General features: G+C 51.1%; 1 protein-coding gene across 1 annotated transcript in view; it reads left to right on the top strand.

The window, feature by feature from the left end:
- c5h10orf67 (chromosome 5 C10orf67 homolog) overlaps positions 1–17,912 on the top strand; it is a 434,228-nt gene that overhangs the window by 25,547 nt on the left and 390,769 nt on the right. The window lies entirely within an intron of this gene.

Below are 17,912 nucleotides of genomic sequence, written 5' to 3'. Positions count from 1 at the left end.
TGGCCCCTACAGGGGGCCAGCACAGCACTGGAGTGGCCCACGCCACTCCAGCTGCTGATCCTGGTGTGAACTGCGCACCGCGGGGTCCACGCATGCGCAGTGGAGCTGGCACCAACGCGCGCTGCGTGGTGTCTCCCTTCTCCCTGCCGGCCCCGAAGCAACATGGTGCAGGGCTACAGGGACCGGCGCGGAAGAAAGGAGGCCCAGAGACAGAGAGGCCGGCCCACCGATTGGTGGGCCTCATTTGCGGGCCAGGCCACAATGGAGCCCCCCACCCCCGGGGTCCATCCCCCCTCCCCACAGGCCGCCGCCGGACCCTTTCATGCCGACTTCCCGCTGGCTGAGAGCAGGTGTGAACGGCGCTGGTGGGACTCGGGTTTTATCACACGGCCAATGGGCCCATCCCGGGCCGAGAATCTCTGGGAGGGGGCCCCGTAGAGCGGCCCTTGGCCACTCTGCGCTGGCGCCAATGACGCCAATTCTTGCTCTGCGCCGGTCGCGGAGATTCACAGTCCCAGCCCCGGGCTGAGAGAATCCCGCCCAGGATACTGTTCATGGAAGTTAAAGTCCGACCTGGGAAGAGACAAATTGATGAGGTTGGTTACAGACATTTATCTGAAGCAATCATATGGTTTCCAGTTTTTGAAGCAATAGTACTGTTGGGAACTGAGTACCTCAGTTTGTGCAGAATTTTGGATGCATGTTCCAAACCAAGACAAACAAATTCTGAAAACGGAGTTGTAAAACCTGGTGCTGGACTTCTTATTATAACAGTGGAGAGGAAGCTTTATTTGATAGGATAGTTGGAAAACCTGGATTGGATCCTTTATGAAAACAGCTGATGGAAAGAAGATTTTGAAACGTGACATTTTGGCAGTGGCGTTTGGAAACACTCATGTGACAATCATTTGGTGGGATTGCGAGATCAGTTGAGGGGCATTGATCATTTGGTTTCAGAGTGTGATCTCATCTGCGAAAAATGTATACACTTGTGAACCTAAGAGGGGAGTGAAGGAGCACTGTGTTTAATGCTTTTTTTCTTGTTGCTAAAAACAAATTAGCAGTTCTGTGACTGTCTTCCTCCACATTTTCTAAACAAAGTAAAAGTTAGTAAAAAAGGACCTACTGAGATGGGATGTACTCCTGCTTTCCCTGGCGGGGAGAGTGCAGATGATCAAGATGAATGTTCTGCCCAGGTTCCTCTTCCTGGTCAGATCTATAATGATCAATATCCCCAAGGCCGTTTTCTAGGTAATAGATAAAATGAATATGTGTGGGGAGGGATGATGAGACCATCAATTCACACGTGATTGGAAGTAAACCGTGGTTTTAATAGTCCTACAACTGAGCCTGCCTGCGACGAGATGAACTGAGAGCAGGCTTACGACTGCAGTGCTTTATACTTCCGGTTAGTGGGAGGAGCCATGGGCGGAGCCAAGGGTGGAGCCCAGTACAAACTCCTCATCTCCCCCTATGGGCAGAGCCGCGCAACGGCTCGTATACAGAGCCCACAAGGACACAATACATGTAATACAATACAGTGTGAATTACGAGGTATATAATTCACCACAAGGGAAAAATCCAAGAATTCCAAAAACTGTACTACAAAGGAGAACATGGGAGGCCTGGCCCTCCGACACTTGCCATACTACCACTGGGCAGGCACAGTTAAAAGAGTGAGGGGATGGATGAAGGAACCAAATACAGAATGGATGAGGATGGAGGAGTCCTCCTGTACAGGAACAACTCACCGGGCCCTCGCCACAACAGCACTCCCATCCCCAGGGGTGAGGGTTGAGTCGTGCTCAAGAGTGGCAGTCTTCGGCGTATTGGACTAGCGGAGAACTACATATGGGGAAGAGGGCTGAGGTCCTTGCCTTTACTTCCCTAATTACTCGCCGTAGAATTCTGCTCCGCTGGTGATCAGCAGCACCACCCACAACTGCAAACTGGCTGGCAGACGTATCGGAATTTCTCCACCTGGTGAAGATTAAGTTCACCACCTGACGGTCAGAGGAGGGCTTCCAGATAGCGTGGCGGCTATTCATTAACTTGTTCCAAGACCTGTTTGAAGCCAACAACCAATAGAACGGAGGAGAGTGGAGGATGCATGGGATCCAATGGGACCACAGGGAGCAGATAGAAATAACAAGGGGGAGGGCAGAAAGTGGCCGACACAGAGACCAGAGGGCCCAACACAAGATCACACGAAAGAGAACTCTCATAAGCAGACTGGCAATAGGATGGGAAGAGGGCATAAGAAAGGCGGGGAGGCCAAGTGATAGAGAGGGATGGAGAAAAAGGAAGGAGGACAGTGCCCCATATAAACATCAGACAACTACCCACGGTGAAGTAAAGAGTCAACAAAAGGACCCTGAAACAACAAAAGATGGGAGGTTAGGGTTGGGGGGGGGGGGGGGGCAAACATTGAAAAAGAGTAACTTCTAAATTTTAACTGTTGCATCTAACTTTAACCAGCGTACAGTGTAGAAAATGCAAAACTTTAAAATAGTTTTTAAAAAGTAGAAGTTATGATGAGGATTCTTCGTGAGCCTCACCGAAATTGGGAAAGGCGATTGGGTGGAGAATCAGCTATGAACCCAAAATTGTGGTGAGTGCCAGGCGCACTTCAATTTTCAATTTTCCAACGCTTCGACACAACGCTTCGACAGTGGCATCAATGCATTCTACTCCGCACATACAGTAAATGCATTTGCATATCATTAGTGGGTCGGACCCGATATTTTCCGGGGCCTCCACGATGCTCTGTCACCGGGGGAATTCCCGACGGCGACCATCACTTTTGCTTTTAAAAATCAGGAAGCAGGCGCCATGCTGGCAAGGGAGGGAGAGGAGGTTGGAGGCGCAGAGGCTGCCAGTTCTTCCAGGACTGGTGGGGGGGGGGGGGGGGGGCGCGGCCTGCAAGGCAGCCACCTTGCTGCGCACCTCACTGACTGCCCACTCTGGCCACTGGTCGTGCAGAGTGACACCGGTCATATGAGTGCCCCCACCCCACTACCTCCGCACGACAGCCCGCACCAACTCCCGCCCTCCCCCAACTGGCCAGCGCCTGGGGCGCCATGTGGCTCACCCAAGGGCAGCTTGCACAGAAGCCCCTGCAGGAGATGCCAGACGGGGGTCGCGGAGTGCACCACTGGCATGGATAGCGCCGGCCACCAGTACCCCTGGCAGCAGGGATGGGCACCAGGGTCAGAGGCCCCCACGATGCTGGGCACTGACTGGGCCAGAGGTGCGGCAGGCAGAGAGTATCAGGGGGAAAGACCAATGTGGGTAGGGGAAGAGGGGAGGGAAAATGCACGGACAGGGGCTGCAGTGCAAACTGTGGCCACTGTGTAGCCCGTTGGTCCTTGTTGGTCACGGGGGTGTGCACCATGCTAACATGTCTGACTATCACCCCTTGCAGACAATGGACTCGGGAATTCAGCCAGGAATGGTGGCATTCATCTTCATCGCTGCAGCCCTGGGGATGAACTGAGACTGTACGAGCTGGAGGAGGACTCTGCTGTAGTGGAGCCTGACTCAGGTGCATCCGCGACATCATGAAGGCCCTATATGCCCGGTCGCCACAATACATCAAAGTCAACGTGGACCGAGCCCACCAAAATGCCCGGGCAGCGGCGTTCACCATCATTGCTGAGATGCCCCTGGTCCAGGGGTGATCGATGGGATGCATGTCCCCATACGAGCACCGGCCCGTGACAGGCCGGTCTTCACAAACCGAAAGGGTTCCACTCGATGAACGTGCAGCTGGTGTGTGACCATGAGCTGCGTACCATGCACATCTGCATCCAATAGCCAGGCAGTATACATGATGTCTTCATCACTTGACAGTTCCTGACCTCCTTGAGGCTCTTCTCCGGCTGAGGGGTTGTTTCCTGGGAGACAGGGGTTATCCACTGCGGCCGTTACTGATGCCACCTATCCGCAGGCCACTGACCTGACGCGAAGATCCGCTACAACGACTCCCATGCAGCGACCAAGGGCATGATCGAGCGGTGTTTCAGCACCCTGCAGATGCAGTAGAGGTGCCTGGATCGCTCTGGAGGGACCCTCCAAGTCAGCGCCAGTAGGGTCACCCACATCATGGTGGCTTAATGCATCCTCAACAACATCATGCAGCAGAGGGATTACGTGCTGGAAGAGGGGGATGAATGCCAATCCTTGTCCGAAGAGGAGGATGCGAGGATTGGCAGGACATGGTGTCCGGGCAGGCTAGGAGGCTGCACAATGTATGCATCTGGGCCTGTGCGCATGGGACGCTCTAATCACCTGCGTGTTCATAAATTATGGGCACTGGCCATGCACAGACATCCCATCACACCCTCCCCCACCTCGGCTGGCCATCTCCTTCCCATGAACACCTTCCCTGTGCAACCCATTCCGTGATTCCTACCTGTCTCACTACTCTCCAGGTTGATAGTAACTGCGGGTCTGGCCTTTGGTTTGGAGGATGATGACAACCTGCTGTGGGATGAACTCTGATGCTCTGCATCATTCGTCAATGCCTGACTCCTGCTCTTCTTCTGTCCACCTGGGTGACCCCTGCATGCGAGCTGGCCATTCCATCACACGGTCCCATTGAATCCCTGCGGTGGCGGAGGTGGGGACGATGTGGGATGGGGGGGATTGGGATGAGGTGGAACACCGGCTGAACTGTAGTCCCTGGGCCAAGCCCACCAACGACCCCCCCCCCCCCCCAAAGCCGGCTACCTGCGGCCAGCCCAGCCCAGCTGATCCCTTGCATCTTCTAACAGTGCACCGAGGCAGGTTGTACCGTGTACAGGTGTTTAATGTTTGTGCCCAAGCCCCTATCGCTATACTGTACCCTACACCTATGCCAACTTGACTAGTATCTACATTTCTGACTTTTACGTCCTAATACCACACTGAGGTGGATCCCCAGGGCTACAAGTGGAGGTGGCCTGCTGTGATTCCCGCCATGTGACCTGGGACCCCTTTGGCGGCCATCTTCTGGGGTGACCGGAACTGGATGGCTCGACTGCTGCTCTGGTGACCCAGGTAGCGTGGCACCGTCCTGTGCTGCCCACTGCCCACCAGATGCACTAGGAACGGGGGGGGGGGGGGGGGGGGGGGGGTGTGTGTGGAGTCCGAGGCACTGTGGTGTTCCTGTGGGAGCCACCGGCACAGGCCCCATCGTCTACTGCTCCCTCGGGCTACTCCATGGGATCGGGGTGCGAACAGTGCTAACCTGTAAGCTCCCTCATCAACTGGTGCTATTAGTCCTGGAGACCCACGCCAGCCCCAATCAGGGTCTCAATGCTCGGGGCTACGGAGCACAAGGAGTGGACCACCTCCCTCTCAGACTGCGCCACATCACACTGCGACTGTGCTACCACCTTTTGGGTCTGTGCCACATCAGCCAGTGACTGTGCCACCTCCCTCTGGGTCTGTGCCACGTCGACCAGTGCCTCAGCAATGCCACCAATGCCCTCAGCCATGGCCCATTGGGACTGGGCCATGCTCAGGAGTGCCGAAGCAATGTCCAGGTTGTCCTGGCACATGGCTGCCTGTGATAGGGCAGCTCTGTTCTGGGCCTTGGCCACAGCCCGCACAGAGCGCCCCATGCCTCGGACATCTTGATCTATGGCTGAAACTTTTGCCCCAGGGCCTCCAACACGGACGCCACCAGTGTGATATTGGCCTGGGTGACATGCATGGGGTCGGCATCATCTCCTGCTCCTGCAGACGTTTGGACTCCTCCATCTGCACCTGCAGGCGCTGGACGGTTGCCAACACCCCTCATGTAGTCCCTGGCTCTGAGACTGCATCTCCACAATAGATGGATCCACCAGAAACCTGTCCGGGTGGCACTTAGACCCTGGGGTCTGCTCTCTGATGGTTCCCCCCCACGGAGGTTCCTACCTCCAACTGCTGTACTACGACATGTGTGTGGTGCGCACTGGATAGTGTCCCAGGAACCTCCACTAATTTGCCCAACTGAGCTGAGTATCTTTGGGATGGTGGAGGGTGTTGGAGACAGCTGTGACGGAATGTCAGTGTTGCCCCCGGAGTGATGCTCCGGAGTGTCCTTGGCTGCGGGTCAAGGGCTCCTGTCCTTATCCATGTCTTCCTCGCTGCTCTCCTTCTGGGGTTGGGGTTGTGGTTGGGGGCACCATAAGGGCCAGATGATCCTGCAAGACACAAGACATGATGCATGATTGGACCGCAGTTGGGATGGCACGTAGTGTTGGAGGTGGAGGGGGCATTGGAGGTGGTTGTGGTTGGGCATAGTGACACATGTGCCATGGGCAACCACAACTCAGCGGGGTTTCACTTATTCGGCAGATGCCTACTCTGACTCAGCAACTGCCGGCTCCCCAGGCCTGCCGATCAGGTCCAGGACCGCTGCTCTGCTGCGATGAGGGGTCGCGGGACTGGCAGTCCCCTCCGGTTTTCTCCCGCTCCGCTGCTGTGTGCTGCCTTCTCCTGGCAGGGAGGGGGTGGAGACAGAAAATGCACAATATTAGATAGTTGGATACATGAAGCACAGGGGGCTTCTGGTTGGTGGCCTTCATAGCCAGGGGTCCCAGTATGTCAGCTGGGTGCTGGCAGGTGGTGCAAAGTAGAGTTTGGGTCGCCCTCCGAGTTGGGTGGGGGGTTGGGGTGGTCGGCAGGGGGGGGTGGGGGCGGAGGGGGCTTACTGGTATGTGGGACGGGGTAAATGCCAGGGACATCCTGCTGCCTATTCACCCTGGCCTTCCTTAGGAGGAGGTGCAGTTCTGAGTGGTGTTACTCACGGCGCTCACAACGTCTCCCACCTGTGCCCAGGCCCGATGCCTCCCCACCCCAGGGTACAGGGTGGCTCGCCTCTCCTCTACTGAGTCTAGCAAGTCAGCATCAGTGAATCATCTTTCTGCCATCTTGTCGATTGTGATGAGTGTCCCAGACCCGGCAAAAGATAGTTAAGGACCTGACGAAGGAGTTGGAGGAGAATGGTGGAGGGAGAATGGTTGCCGTTGGTGAGAAAGCCTCAAATGGAGCAGTTGGTGAACATCTGGAGGAATTTTGCCATTAAAGGAAGGAGATGCACAACGACTGGTCGATTGAGGGAGCAGTGGCACCTCTTCGAGAGTCGTTGGACCGAGTGGAGAAGTGTCTCGAAGCAAGCCTGCGAATGGAAGGGTAATCAAGTCTGGATATACCAGGACATTGGCGACGAGCTGGCAAAGCAGCACGCGGATTCAACAAGGCCAAGACTGTGTTGTATCAACAGAAGATTTGTTTTGGGGTGTGTACCTACCGATACTTTGGGTAACATTCAACGTCCGGGAGGAGGCAAATGACTTTATTAGGGACCATAAGCTGGGGGAGAACTGAGTGTGTCGTGGGATGGAGGGGTTAAGACCTAAAAGCTCGGGTGTCGTGGCTGTTTTGTGGTCAGGTGTTGTGGCCGAAGGGGGGGGAATATTCCAACTCCCCCCCCCCCCCCCCCCCCCCCCCCCCCCCTGCATTTTGTCTTGTTTTGATTTTTGGGAGAATGTTATTTGTGAATTCAGGTGCCTTCTTTTTCATGGTCTTGTTGGAATTCAGGGAGGGGTTAGTGGCTGGTGGCGCAGGCTAAGGAGGGACTCATGGGGGGAGGGCAAGAGGGTGTTAACAGGAGGGCCTTCGGGAGCTGCCACACAAGCAAGCAATGCTAGTGAACGGAGCTGTGGTGAGGGAGGAGGTGGGGAGGGGGAATGCGACGTGGTAGGATTGGAGGTTGAGCATGGTCATGGGTGGAGAGGTGGGCCATTTTGGATGGGCCTGGTATAGGGTAGGTTTAAGTGATGCTGAACTGGTGAGGGATGATGTCAGACAGTTGAGGGGAATGGATGCATAAGCCTCCGGTCAGAGTCATGACGTGGAATGTCCAGGGCTAAATGGACAGGCCAGTAGGTGCTGTGTTTTTGCATACCTGAGGGGTTTGAAAGCAGAGGTAATTTTTCTACAGGAGATGTATCTCCCGGTGAAGTATCAGGTTAGGTTGAGGAAGGGATGGGTGGGGCAAGTATTTCACTCTGGGTTTGATTTGAAGTTGAGGGTAGTGGCCATTATGATGAACAAGAGGACTGGGTTTGTGGCGGCTAAGGAAGTGCGGGATCCAGGGAGAAGATATATGATTGTAAGTCGCGCTAGTCGACGTATATGCACCTAATTGGGACGATGTGGGGTTTGTAAAGGGGTTACTGGGAGCGATCCCAGACATGGATAGGCACCAACTGATTATGGGCGGAGGTTTTAACTGTGTAATGGAGCCGAAGGTGGACAGGTCGAGCCCCAAATCATTGGGAAGTCGAGGATGATGAAGGAGCTGGGTGCTGATGGAGCGGATGGAGATGGTGGATCCATGGAGGTTTAAGAACCCAGGAGAGAGGGAGTGCTCCTTCTTCTCACACATGTATAAGGTGTACTCCAGAATCGTTTTCTTATGGTGAGTCGGGGGGTGGTGAGGGCGGAGTATGCGGGAATTGTGATTTCGTACTATGCACCACATTGGCTGGAGGTTAGGCTTAGCTCAGGGCAGGTGCAGAAGCTGGGGTGGAGGTTAGATTCGGGTCTCATGGCAGATAAGACGTTTTGTGAAAAGATGAGACTGGTGATTGGGAATCAGAATGTAGAGGTGTTGGCGGCCATGTTTTTGGAGGCATTGAAGGCGGTGGTAAGAGGAGAGATTATCTCGTTCGAGGCCCACAGGAATAGAAGGAGGAGGGAGGAGCATAGGCTGATGCTGACGAGATAGTTGAGGTGGTTAGGAGATACTCGTTGGCCCCCATGAAGGAGTTGTTGGCGGAGAGTAAGAGGCAGTTTGATAGGTTGACGACGGGCAAAGTGGTGGGGTAGTTGTGGAGTGCAAGGCAGGTGCAGTACAAGTATGGAGAGAAGGCAAGCTGCATGTTGGCTCACCAGTTACAGCAGCAGGCAGCATCCAGGGAAATTTTAAGAATGCAGGCGGAGAATGGGTGGTGGTGTCGGAGCCAGGGAAGATAAATGAGGTGTTCAGGGGGTATTATGAGAAGTTGTATAAGGCCGAGCCGGGTGGAGAAAGGGAGATATATGATTGTTGGATGAGTTGCAGTTCCCAGAGTTGAAGGTAGAGAAGAGGCAGTCATTGGAGGAGCCACTGGGGCTGAGGGAGATGATAGATAGTATCAGGGGAATGCAGTTGGGGAAGGTCCAGGGGCGACAGAATTGGCTCCTCACCTGCTAGGATGTTTAGGGAAGCGGTGGAGAGGGGAGAGGGGGGAGTTGCCAGATACGCTGACACAGGTGTCGATTACACTGATTCCAAAGAAGGCGAACGGTCCGCTGGAGTGTGGGTCATACAGGCTCATTTCGTTTTTGAATACGGATGTGAAAATTTTGGCGAAGGTGTTGGCAGGTAGGGTAGAGGGGTATGTGCCTGGCGTGGTCTATGAGGATCAGACATGTTTTGTGAAGGGTAGGCAGCTCTCCAGCAATACGAGGCTGCCAAATGTAGTTATGACTCCTTCAGGGGGGTGGGAGTCAGAGGTTATTATAAGAACATAAGAACTAGGAACAGGAGTAGGCCATCTGGCCCCTCGAGCCTGCTCCACCATTCAATGAGATCATGGCTGATCTTTTGTGGACTCAGCTCAACTTTCCGGCCTGAACACCATAACCCTTAATCCCTTTATTCTTCAAAAAGCTATCTATCTTTACCTTGAAAACATTTAATGAAGGAGCCTCAACTGCTTCACTGGGCAAGGAATTCCATAGATTCACAACCCTTTGGGTGAAGAAGGTTCTCCTAAACTCAGCCCTAAATCTACTTCCCCTTATTTTGAGGCTATGCGCCCTAGTTCTGCTTTCACCCGCCAGTGGAAACAACCTGCCTGCATTTATCCTATCTAGTCCCTTCATAATTTTAAATGTTTCTATAAGATCCCCCCTCATCCTTCTAAATTCCAACGAGTACAGTCCCAGCCTACTTAATCTCTCCTCGTAATCCAACCCCTTCAACTCTGGGATTAACCTAGTGAATCTCCTCTGCACACCCTCCAGGGCCAGTATGTCCTTTCTCAGGTAAGGAGACCAAAACTGAACACAATACTCTAGGTGTGGCCTCACTAACACCTTATACAATTGCAGCAGAACCTCCCTAGTCTTAAACTCTATCCCTCTAGCAATGAAGGACAAAATTCCATCTGCCTTCTTAATCACCTGTTGCACCTGTAAACCAACTTTTTGTGACTCATGCACTAGCACACCCAGGTGTCTCTGCACAGCAGCATGTTTTAATATTTTATAATTTGGGGCCTCACGGTAGCATGGTGGTTAGCATCAATGCTTCACAGCTCCAGGGTCCCAGGTTCGATTCCCGGCTGGGTCACTGTCTGTGTGGAGTCTGCACGTCCTCCCCGTGTGTGCGTGGGTTTCCTCCGGGTGCTCCGGTTTCCTCCCACAGTCCAAAGATGTGCGGGTTAGGTGGATTGGCCATGCTAAATTGCCCGTAGTGTAATGTTAATGGGGGGATTGTTGGGTTACGGGTATACGGGTTACGTGGGTTTAAGTAGGGTGATCATTGCTCGGCACAACATTGAGGGCTGAAGGGCCTGTTCTGTGCTGTACTGTTCTAAATAATTTAAATAATAATCCCGTTTGCTGTTATTCCTACTGATGCACGATCAATAATCACTGAAACGAGGAAGTAGTCCGAATTGAAGGCTTTAATCAACAAAATGTTTCCCCAGGAGCTCGAGTACAGAAAGAAGGTTGGCTGCTGGGAAACACGGGTTCTTATACCCCGCCTCACTTGGCGGAGCTGCTTTACGTTCCGACCAATGAAATGCAAACACTTGGGCCAATGAGCAACGAGCCTTCTCCACCAATGGTAGCTCACACTCCCAGGTACCGTAGTACCTCTAGTCATACTACCACACCTACCAAAATGGATAACCTCACATTTGTTAACATTGTATTCCATCTGCCAGACCCTAGCCCATTCACTTAACCTATCCAAATCCGTCTGCAGACTTCCAGTATCCTCTGCACTTTTTGCTTTACCATTCATCTTAGTGTCGTCTGCAAACTTGGACACATTGCCCTTGGTCCCCAACTCCAAATCATCTATGTAAATTGTGAACAATTGTGGGCCCAACACGGATCCCTGAGGGACACCACTAGCTACCAGCTATTAGCTATTAGCCACTAGCTATTGTTTCAATAGATGCAGAGAAGACCTTTTACCGGGTGAAGTGGAGGTACTTGTTTGAAATTTTGGGAAGATTTGGGTTTGGGCCGAAAATTGTGACGTGGATGCGTCTTTTGTATGCATCCCCAATGGCAAGTGTGCGTACGAACAAGATGAGATTACCGGGCTTTGGATTACGCAGGGGAACGAGGCAGGGGTGCCCATTGTTGTCATTGCTATTTGTGTGGCGATTGAACCTTTGGCGATGGCCCTTCGGGGGTCTGCTGAGTAGCGAAGGATTGTGAGGGGGAGCAGGGAGCACCAGGTGCCGTTGTATGCAGATGACCTGTTGTTGTTTGTGTCCGACCCCCTGGAGAGTATGAGCAGGATCATGGGTCTATTAGAGTGGTTTGGGGCCTTCTCCGGGTATATGCTGAACATTGGGAAGACCGAGGTGTTTCTGGTGAGTGCTGCAGGACGGGAGACCAATTTAGGGGCACTACCATTTACTGTAGCTAGAGAGAGGTTTAGGTATTAGGGATTTAGATAACATGGGAGTGGAATCGGACAGCATTAGTGGAGGAGGTTACAGGGGTTTTTAAGAGGTGGGAACGTTGCACTTGATATTGGCAGCGAAGGTACAGGTGGTGAAGATGAATGTGCTGCCAAGGTTCCTGTTTATTTTTCAGACCTTCCCGATCTTTCTCCCTAAGGCCTTTTCCGGAGGGCGGAGGCACTGATCTTAGAGTTTATATGGGTGGGGAAGATGCCGAGACTGAAGAGGGTGCTGTTGCAGAGGCAGAGACAGAAAGGGGGGGTTGGTGCTCCCGAACCTGCTGCATTATTAATGGATGGTGAATCAAGAGAAGGTGAGGGAATATTGGGGCAGGGGGATGGAGGAAGTGGAATGGGTTAGGTTCGAAGATGTCCTAGCTCCAGGGAAATACACGGGGGCTGGTTGTGTAATCGACGGTCAGGGTGTGGAACCAGTTGAGGAGGCTTTTTAAGTTGGAAAGAATGTCGGTGCTGATGCCATTGTGTGCGAACCACAAGTTCAAGCCGGGGGATGTTGTGTTCTGTGGCCTTGCTGTAGCAATGATACTCACAGAACTGTTGATGAGTTATAATGACAATACATTATTTAACACGTGGAAGGATAACATGCAGAATGCTAAACAGGCTAGGTTGCTTTGGAACTATCCGATTTGCGATTGTCCTTGAGTATGCCTTACTACCAACTCATGAGTTGGTTGCAGGTTGCATTGCTATCTGCATACAATCTTACTCACAGACATATCATCACAGGGGAGTTGGATGGGATGTATGGGAAGTGGATGGAGGTGGGGCTGGAGCGAGTTAGGAACATGTTCGTGGAGGGAAAGTTTGTGGGATTAGATGAGCTGCGGAAGAGATTTGAGCTACCGAACGGCAGTGAGTTTAGGTACATACAGGTACGGGACTTTGTGCCAAAGGAGTGGAGGTTGTTATCCAACCTATTGGAGTACACACTGTTGGAACAACTGCTGCTTTTGGCAACCTGGGGAGGGCAGGATTGGAGGATATGTACAGGTGTTTGGGGGAACATGGCAGGTGGTGAGGATCAAGAGTAAATGGGAGGAGGAGTTGGGGAGGGTAATAGGTTGGGGACTCTGGTATGAGGTGATGCGGTGGGTGAAGTCAACCTCCTCCTGCGCAAGGGTGAGCTTGATTCAGTTCAAGATGGTGCATAGGGTACACATGACTCGGGTGAGGATGAGTGGGTTCTTCCAGGGGAGGATCCTGTTAAATTGGAGGTCAGACATGCCGCCTGAGGTGGCGGCTTGGCTGGGGGATTTGTATGACTTTCTCTGGAGAAGATTAAGTTCGATTTGTGATTTGATGGACTGTGGATTGTGATTTGATGGACTGTGTTTTTTTGTACTTTGTTGATGTTACATGTGTTTAGAATAAAATATCTTTAAAAAAAAGTTTGGCAGGGTTGGACAGACTGGATGCAGGGATGTTGTTTCCTCTGGCTGGCGGGGTCTAGAACAAGGGGTCACAGTCTCAGGATACGGGGTAGGCCATTAAAGACTGAGACAAAGAACAAAGAACAAAGAAAATTACAGCACAGGAACAGGCCCTTCGGGCCTCCCAGCCTGCGCCGATCCAGATCCTTTATCTAAACCTGTCTCCTATTTTCCAAGGTCTACTTCCCTCTGTTCCCGCCCATTCATATACCTGTCTAGATGCTTCTTAAATGATGCTACCGTGCCCGCCTCTACCACCTCCGCTGGTAAAGCGTTCCAGGCACCCACCACCCTCTGCGTAAAAAACTTTCCACGCACATCTCCCTTAAACTTTCCCCCTCTCACCTTGAAATCGTGACCTCTTGTAACTGACACCCCCACTCTTGGGAAAAGCTTGTTGCTGTCCACCCTGTCCATACCTCTCATAATTTTGTAGACCTCAATCAGGTCCCCCCTCAACCTCCGCCTTTCCAACGAAAACAATCCTAATCTACTCAACCTTTCTTCATAACTAGCACCCTCCATACCAGGCAACATCCTGGTGAACCTCCTCTGCACCCTCTGCAAGGCATCCACATCCTTCTGGTAATGTGGCGACCAGAACTGCACGCAGTATTCCAAATGTGGCCGAACCAAAGTCCTATACAACTGTAACATGACTTGCCAACTCTTGTACTCAATACCCCGTCCGATGAAGGCAAGCATGCTGTATGCCTTCTTGACCACTCTATCAACCTGCGTTGCCACCTTCAGGGTACAATGGACCTGAACTCCCAGATCTCTCTGCACATCAATTTTCCCCAAGACCCTTCCATTGACCATATAGTCCGCTCTTGAATTTGATCTTCCAAAATGCATCACCTCGCATTTGCCTGGATTGAAATCCATCTGCCATTTCTCTGCCCAACTCTCCAATCTATCTATATTTTGTTGTATTCTCTGACAGTCCTCCTCGCTATCTGCAACTCCACCAATCTTAGTATCATCTGCAAACTTGCTAATCAGACCACCTATACCTTCCTCCAGGCCATTTATGTAGATCACAAACAAAAGTGGTCCGAGCACGGATCCCTGTGGAACACCACTAGTCATCCTTCTCCATTTTGAGACACTTCCTTCCACCACTACTCTCTGTCTCCTGTTGCCCAGCCAGTTCTTTATCCATCTAGCTAGTACACCCTGAACCCCATACGACTTCACTTTTTCCATCAACCTGCCATGGGAAACCTTATCAAACGCCTTACTAAAGTCCATGTATACGACATCTACAGCCCTTCCTTCATCAATTAACTTTGTCACTTCCTCAAAGAATTCTATTAGGTTTGTAAGACATGACCTTCCCTGCACAAAACCATGCGGCCTATCACTGATAAGTCTATTTTCTTCCATATGTGAATAGGTCCTATCCCTCAGTATCTTCTCCAACAGTTTGCCTACCACTGACGTCAAGCTCACAGGTCTATAATTCCCTGGATTATCCCTGCTACCCTTCTTAAACAAAGGGACAACATTAGCAATTCTCCAGTCCTCCGGGACCTCACCCGTGCTCAAGGATGCTGCAAAGATATCTGTTAAGGCCCCAGCTATTTCGACCCTCGCTTCCCTCAGTAACCTGGGATAGATCCCATCCGGTCCTGGGGACTTGTCCACCTAATGTCTTTTAGAATACCCAAAACTTCCCCCTTCCGTATGACAACTTGACCGAGAGTATTTAAACATCCATCCCTAGCCTCAACGTCCGTCTTGTCCCTCTCCTTTGTGAATACCGATGCAAAGTACTCATTAAGAATCTCACCCATTTCCTCTGAGTCCACGCATAAATTTCCTCTTTTGTCTTTAAGTGGGCCAATCCTTTCTCTAGTTACCCTCTTGCTCCTTACATACGAATAAAATGCTTTGGGATTTTCCTTAACCGTTAGCCAAAGATATTTCATGACCCCTTTTAGCCCTCTTTATTGCGCGTTTGAGATTTGTCCTACTTTCCCGATATTCCTCCAAAGCTTCATCAGTTTTGAGTTGCCTCGATCCTATGTATGCTTCCTTTTTCATCTTAGCTAGTCTCACAATTTCACCCGTCATCCATGGTTCCCTAATCTTGCCATTTCTATCTTTCATTTTCACAGGAACATGTCTGTCCTGCACTCTTATCAACCTTTCCTTAAAAGACTTCCACATTTCAAATGCGGATTTACCCTTAAACAGCTGCTCCCAATCCACATTCCCTAGCTCCTGCCGAATTTTGGTATACTCTGCCTTTCCCCAATTTAGTACTCTTCCTTTCGGACCCCTCTTGTCCTTGTCCATGAGTATTCTAAAACTTACGGAATTGTGATCGCTATTCCCAAAGTAATCACCGACTGAAACATCAACCACCTGGCCGGGAAGGAGAAACTTCTTCACTCAGAGGATGGTGAAACTGTGGAATCCTTCACCATAGAATTCTGAGGAGGCCAAATCACTGAGTATATCTAAGTCGGAAATAGATAGAGACTTTGGGTAGTGACCATGCTTTAGACAGTCACGAACTTGGTGACTCCCAAGCGAGGTAGCGCATTTTGACCCATTAAGCCGAATCAAATGGCGGAACGTGACAGGATTGTACTTCAAACATTGAGGGGCGAAAGCTGCTCATATTGCGGTATGTCCAGTACTCACCCTCCCAAGATAAGTGCTGAAAAAAAGTGGCTGCAGGTGGACTGGGAGGCCTTTGCTAGCGCGATTGAAGGTATGATGGTGGTGAGCTCAGATTTGGTGCTTCCGCCGCAGTGGTCAACTGACCAACAGATTGACTTTCTAATGTTCCAATTCAAAGAGCAGATGTTTGAAACCTCAGAAGATCTGGCCAGGATATCGGATCCGATCTGGACAACTGTGGCAAGAATGGAGCAGAAACGTTGCTGAAAAATGGAGGAGTCAGTGGCCGACCACGAGGACTGGTTGGTCTCATTAGAAGCGGAATTTACTTTTGTGGCTGAAAGTCATAAGAAGCTGTGTGACAAGGCGAACGAGCTTGAAAATCACGAGCGCCGCCAAAACCACGGTAGCACAGTGGTTAGCATTGTTGTTTCACCAGTTTAATTCCCTGCTTGGATAACTGTCTATGCGCGTCTGCATGTTCTCCCATGCCTGTGTGGGTTTTCTCGTAGGTCGTGATGATCCCGAGGTTGGGCACCCCATCGCCCATCTGGGCCCTCTCCCATTTGTTGTGGGCCACTTCTCCTGCAGTGACACAGAGGGGCATTGTGAGCCGAAGGCATCAGGCATTGCAGGAGGGGGGGGGGGGGGGGTATGGCAGGGAACAGGCAGATGCACGACTGCTGGGAGTGGGTGGGTGTGCTGGGGCACATCGCAGTATTGTGCTGGACCGGGGGGGGGGAGTGCAAGGCTCAGGGTCATTTGGGTCAGTGTCCGGGGGTGGCAGGCAGGACTGGCGCCAGGGGGCTGTGCCGACTCCGTGGAGGTCGTTGAGCTTCTTGAGGCACTGGGTGGCGGACCTCCTTGTCACACTCCCTGCGCTGACGGCTGCTGTCACTGCTTCCCAGGTGGCACTGGCTGACCTGTGGCTGACCCAATGAATTAGCCAGTGGGACAGTCATTTGTGGTGTGAAGGCCATAGGACATCATTAAGTGCCCTAAATTAATATTAGTTACCAGTGACGGCCTTGCTGAGTTAGCCGTCGGGCAACTCCCGGCATTTCCCGCTCATTACCACACTTAGAAACTTTCCCATTAGATCGCGCCCAAGGGTCGAGGCTCTTTGATCAGTACATCCTGGATCCTCATGGCTTGCTCCTGTACCCAACCATTGACCAACTCAAATGTTTCACTTGACCTAAGGTGTATGACTACCACCTGGAACAAAATATCTAGGTAACTCTCCCCTTCCCTAATGTGTGCAAATCAGACTCCAGCTCAACAACTCAGCCCAAGTTGATCAAGCAGCAGATACTTAGGACAGACACAGATACAGTTGTCCTCGATTGCAGTGCTTTGCATAAATTTCCATGTTGTTGTAGTTACAGTGCATCAGCTGCCCTACTCTGGCTGTTTAACCTTATTTATTTGTTTGATTTGTGAATTAGTCACTTAAAAAAATAATAACCAATTATTTCAGCTTAATTTATTAATTAATGTATTAAATTGGAATGTTATAGTTTAACTTCTCATGGCTCCTAGCAGTTTTACCACACCCGATGGTAGGCTAATTGATCTATAGTTACCAAGTTTATCCCGCTCTTCTTTTTAGAAGAGCGATGTTACATTTACAAATCCTCCAGTCCTGTGCACCACTCGAATGTCTAAGAAGGTCTGGAAAATTGCAGATACAAGCTGGCGTTGTCTAGTCTTTACCTTTCCAGTGCATCCTAGGTTACATTTCATCCAGAAAGGTTAATTTACTACCTTTAATGCCATCTTATTTTGTATCTCTTTTCTGTTTATTTATATCCAATCCAATATCTTTACTCCCCCTCCTACACTCTGGCATTAACTATCCTCTTCTTTGTGAATACAGATGAAAAATCTTGCTCGATATCTGGGCCATGAACTATACCTTTTTATGCTACTTGCTAATTTTATCTTGTAATCTCTCCTTGACCTTCTGTATCCATTTTCTAATTTCTTTCTGTGCTATGTAATCTGCCTGGTATTCCTTTGTATTCTCCACCTGACATGCACCATAAGCCTCCTTTTCTGTATTATATTGCATTAATACAATAAAGGATTAA

This window comes from Scyliorhinus canicula, chromosome 5, assembly GCF_902713615.1.
Source record: "Scyliorhinus canicula chromosome 5, sScyCan1.1, whole genome shotgun sequence".
Taxonomy (NCBI): domain Eukaryota; kingdom Metazoa; phylum Chordata; class Chondrichthyes; order Carcharhiniformes; family Scyliorhinidae; genus Scyliorhinus; species Scyliorhinus canicula.
Note: the sequence above shows the minus strand (reverse complement) of the source record. Positions and strands in the feature narration are given on the sequence as shown.